This window comes from Schistocerca americana, chromosome 3 (genome assembly GCF_021461395.2).
Source record: "Schistocerca americana isolate TAMUIC-IGC-003095 chromosome 3, iqSchAmer2.1, whole genome shotgun sequence".
Taxonomy (NCBI): Eukaryota; Metazoa; Arthropoda; class Insecta; order Orthoptera; family Acrididae; genus Schistocerca; species Schistocerca americana.
Genome location: NC_060121.1, coordinates 799,466,879 through 799,472,637, shown reverse-complemented (window position 1 = coordinate 799,472,637; position 5,759 = coordinate 799,466,879).

Here is a 5,759-nt window from a genome sequence, read left to right as displayed (position 1 = left end):
TGCACAAATTTATAGAGCTGCCTTCAGGCAGACAGAGCAAGCTTCCTAAAATCTCGCCCAATGAGCTGTTAACTAATTAATAAGATAACGAGTGTGCACAGATACAACTGTCTTCTGACAGGCAGTGAAAATTCACTTAAGATATACCCTACAAAACACTTTAGTAATTCAGTAGGTGAATTTACATGCATAGAGGCTCAAGAACGCCATTTAGACATGTAGCGAACCAATGATTAGTACCCAGTACCACTTGCACCAAAAGGTAAATAAATAAATGTGAGAACAGGTCACCCATGAAATCATTTAAACAACAAATAGTTGAACAATTATGTCTAGTAAGAAGTAACTAGCGCTCAGACAGGGAATAAATTTATTTTACTCTTCAGCTCACAAATGGCTAGCGAACGAACATATAAGAAACCTCCAGAGTTTAATGACATTTAATAGTTTTACACCTTCTTGCTTTTTACAGTCCGTAAACCTCAAATGTTCCAGTTAGTTATTATCAACGGGATGTATTTTCATAGTCCATACGACATTTCAATATGACACGTGCGATTCATATACAACCGACCAACATGTGTCCGCCATAAGGGGGCTCGACACTGTGTCCAAAAAGTGAATTTAACAAAGCCCCAATACATGAAAATGTACAGAATTTGAAGATAAAATTTCACACAGCAATTCACAGAACTTGAGTGAAGGCAGCTGAAGGATAGGCAGCGATGGTGCATTCCCAGAACCAAGTTCGTCAAAGCGTGCCACAACAGTAGAAAACCGGAGCAGACTAAGGGAGCGTCTAAATTCCAATGTCATTCTCATTTAATTCAACCCCTGGACCACAGTAATTGTCCAGATCAACCGACACTTCAGATGATCCTCTTTGAAAACTTGGTCTAAGGCTAAACATAGTCGCACTCAGAACAATGTACAGAATTACGGAGTCATTGGATCCTATTCTAAACGTGGGAAATTGAATTGCAATAACAAGTGTCACCGTTTGCTACACTTCACTCTAACCTCTTCCAAGGCAACTCCAAAAGGTATTAAGACGCTCGTTAATAACTTCGCTGGGGAGTTTTCGACCCAAACATAGAAACCGTCTGAAACTTATTTACTTTTGTTGATCTCCAAAGTGTTCTTAAATAATCAGTAAAACAAAGACTTCTATTCATGAAAAATGAATGTTTGTAAGAAAATAATATATAATCTTACCAGTAATTAATGCTCTTGCATTAACATTGGCGTCTAAAACAGCGTTTTTGAATGAAGATAATCTACTTTAATAATGTTCAGAAACTTATTTTAATATCAAAGGATAATCAATTAACCAAACTGTAAAAAAACGAGCGATGACTTTCAATAAAAAAATCGGTGACAGTAGGTATTTGAACGAATCGACCAGGTACTTTCGTGCATCACAATACCTTTTTGTCAATGGAATGCATTCTGCACGTATTATTGTGACATAAAGAACATGTTTTATTAGTTTCTGTGCCTAATGGCGTGGACATATATGAAGTAGTGACACCTAAGACGTTACTGGTTAATTCGGTCTCACTTGGATTCGCACTGCACTTTCGTCCACCATGCTCTTATTTTCAAAATTTGTGCTTAGAACTTTGCGTGTTGTAGTCTGGAAGATCCTAGAAAAATTTCTGGGATTCATTTTCCTCTCTTCGACGTTTGCATTGATCAATGCCATGCCGAGTTTTATAAGATCTAGATGCACTACCTTGCTATTCTTATTTATAACTTTCTAAAAAAAAAAAAAAACAGCCAGGTAATCTTACTATTTCTAGAATGTCTCCACGAACATTTTCCTCTTCTGCTTCTTCGTCCTCTGTTTCACTGTCAACTTTACGATGCGATATTTCTGCTTCATTGTCATTAAACTCGGCTGTCTCTAGAAAAGTATGTGGTGTATCAATTGTGCCTTTAGTCTTCACCAACTGACAATGACTCCAAACTTTTATCATCTATTAAAAGTCGCCTCATTGTATCTAAACATTAAAGCGATTGGTGGTGACAAAGAAGAAAAGTAACGTTTATAGCTTTGTGAGATAGATTTAGACCCTATATATTATGTATCTACGGATATAATAGTGGCTTGTTATAACGTGCTGGCACAATGGAATAGCACGACTGATAATAAAATTACGTGAAAATGGGGTGGCAACGCCGCAGTATTAGCCGAATTGCAAACAAAACAGTGACATGTGGGCTAATAAAATACTCCATAAATGTATTTAAGGCTTAAAGCAGAATGAGATGTCATTAATGATATGTCATCTGAAATGACATAACATTAAATAAAATGTCAACTAAGTAAAATGGTATGTCGTCAAAACTGACAAGCTTGTCAACTAACAAGGTGCAAAGTTGTTCTATCTAACAAATTTTATTCACAATAGGATTCCTTGAAGACTGGAACCCTTTCCTCTTCTTCTTCTCCATCTTCATCTTCCGGGTCATCTACGACTGGCGCCAATTCTCAGGTTCCTCGTCGCCATCTTCGTCTGTCTTGACTTCCGTCAACATTCATATTCCTTGCGTCCACTACCTCCTTCACATCATTTTTCCAGATTCCTCTTGAGTGACTCGTTTTCTACCCCTGGGATGGTATCCATCGCAGTATCTTCATTTACTTTATTTACATGGCCAGACGACATCAGCTGTTTTTATTGGCTGTTGCCCATATACCTCTATCCGTTATACTCTTTTGTCGGGTTACTTCATTTCTTATTATACCCATTCTTTCAAAACCTTAGCTTCGTCTCATGAAATCCATCTAGAAGGCAATCAGTTTATTCTTATTCTTTTTTGCTTACGCCCCAGTCTTCTGTTCAGTACAAAACCACGCTTTACACTATAGCCTCGTACATTCTCTTCTTCGTGCTTCTCCTTATCTTATTGTCCCGCAGAACGGAATTCCCTGCCCTTGTTACAGCTCGTCCTTTATTAATTCAACTAGTGATTTCCTCGATACTTCCATCGTTAAATTTAATATCCCAGCAATAATACCTATTCTTAAAATCACTCTTCCATCTACCTCAAAATGATTTAATTTTTTCCTTCCAACGACCAAGTGCTCACAGTTCCTTAAGTTCATCTTCAGGCCAGCCTTACTGTATTCCTCTTCAAGCTTCCTTATCATATATCTCAGATTTATTTCATCTTCTGTCGTCTGGTACAATCTGGTCATCTGCAAAATACAGGCTAAATCTGTTGCTATTGTCTACTGGCACTCCCACAACATGGAATTTTCAATGCCAAGACTGCTTAAAAAGGGTCAGTGACAGCCCGCTTCCCTGCCACTCAAGAATTCAACAAGAATTCTTGTGTCCAGCTGTTCCCAGCCTTGCTGTGTTATTTTCATGTAATTTCAAAGTAACTTTTACCTATTTTTGATCCAACACTGTATCTTCCAACTTTCCCCACAGTTTGCTAGAGTATACATGATCGTATGTTTTCCCTCACCCAATCAATGCAGCATGCGTCTCTAGTCGAACTTTTGCGTTTCGTTCAATTTCTTTTTTGTTTCCGAAAGCACAACTACATCATAGTGTTTCTGTCTTATTTCCATTACAACTTCTTGTTGTCTATTCTGGATGCCCTGTATATTCGAGATAACAAAATGAGATGTGCATTTTCGTTTCTGTTGTCGAATTCCATTAAAATCATCCGCTAACCGAGGCATATTATTGGGTGTGTTAGTAGCGAGCTGTCTTCTATGGATGGGGACGTAGCCCATGGCACAACTCGTAACCTGGAGAACCTGGAGTTGTCAGGTTTTTATTCCCCAAGAAGATTTGCTTCAGCACCCTATCCTTCGATTAAGACGATGCGAAAGAATAGTCAAGGACAGAAAGGGACTCTGAGCTACTTAGTTCACTCATCGGCTCTTGCGGATGAGGAAAGGCTGGCCTGATGGAAACTACAGTTATGATAGTCTTAGTGAGGGGCTGAATTGTCCGAAATAGGGGGGGGGGGGGGAGGGGAGAGGGATTTTTTTTTTCGTAGGGTTTAAGGGCGCTCAACTGCTGAGGTCATTAGCGCCCAGTCACTGGTGTTAGAGCAAATGGAATCTGCTAAAATTCAAGGGGATGGGGGGACACCAGAAGTACCTGACAAAGATGCAGATAAAATAAGTAAAAAGGTTAAATGTCTTTGGACAAGCCAGTTAAAGTTATAAAACGCAGAATACGAGCAGCTGCTCGAGCGTCATCAGCTAAAAGATCCGGTAAAGTAGATGGCAGGGACAGGATAACACGAAATTGACTAATACGGGGACACGACAATAAAACATGGCGCACTGTTAATGCCTGACCACAAGGGCACTGCGGGGCTGGATCACCGGAGAGCAGGTAGCGGTGGCTAAACCGGCAATGCCCAATCCGCAACCTAGTCAGAAGGACCTCCTCGCGCCGAGATCGTCGGGAGGATGTTGTCCAAGCAGTGGGGAGCGGTTTTACTGCCCGGAGCTTGTTTCCTTGGAAGGATGACCAAGCATCCCACCACAACGACACAAGCCTCTTACATACATCCCCACGAACGTCAGATGACGGGACACAGTGGGAGGCTGGCCGAGGCAGGAGGACTGCTGCCTTGGCTGCAGCATCCGCAGCCTCATTCCCAGGCACTCCTACATGTCCGGGAACCCACAGAAAGCTGACAGAACCACCATTATTAGCGAAAGAATGGAGGGACTGCTGTATCCGTTGAATCAAGGGATGGACCGGATAGGGAGCTCCAAGGCTCTGAAGAGCACTGAGTGAGTCAGAGCAGAGTACATACGATGAATGGCGGTGGCGGCGGGCATACTGAACGGCCTGATGGAGAGCAGAAAGCTCGGCCGTAAAGCTGGAACATTGGTCGAGTAGCCGGTATTTAAAGGTGGCGGCCCCGACGACAAAGGCACAGCCGACACCATCGTCAGTTTTGGAGCCATCGGTGTAAATAAAGGTGTGACCGGCAAGTCGAGCACGAAGTTCGACAAACCGTGAGCAATACACTGCAGCCGGAGTACCGTCTTTCGGGAGTGAGCTGAGGTCGAGATAAATAGGAACCGGAGCCTGGAGCCAAGGTGGTGTCGGGCTCTCACCCTCTCTGAAGGTGGTAGGGAGGGCAAAATCCAATTGTCGAAGCAGGCGACGGAAGCGGACTCCGGGGGGCAGCAGGGCAGACACATACTACCCGTACTGACGGTCGAGAGAATCGGCGAAGAACGACTCATAAGAGGGGTGGTCGGGCATAGACAACAGCCGGCAGGCATACCGACACAGCAGTACGTCGCGCCGGTAGGTCAATGGTAACTCGGCAGCTTCAGCATAAAGACTCTCCACAGGGCTAGTGGAGAAGGCTCCGGTCGCAAGACGTATACCCCGATGGTGGATGGAGTTGAGCCGGCGTAAGAGGGACGGCCAAGCGGACGAGTAGACGAAGCTTCGATCGGACTATGGACCGATACAAGCGAAGCAGGACAGTGCGATCCGCTCCCCAAGATGAACCGCTAAGAAATCTTAGGACATTAAGGGAACGTGTACAACGGGCCGCTAAATAAGAGACATGTGGAGACCAACACAGTTTCCTGTCCAACGTGAGCCCTAGAAACTTATTTGTGTCCACGAATGGGAGAACAACGGGACCGAGATGTAAGGATGGCGGAAGGAACGCTTTATATCGCCAAAAGTTGATACAAACTGTCTTCTCTTCAGAGAACCGGAAGCCATTTGCCACGCTCCATGAGTAGAGGCTGT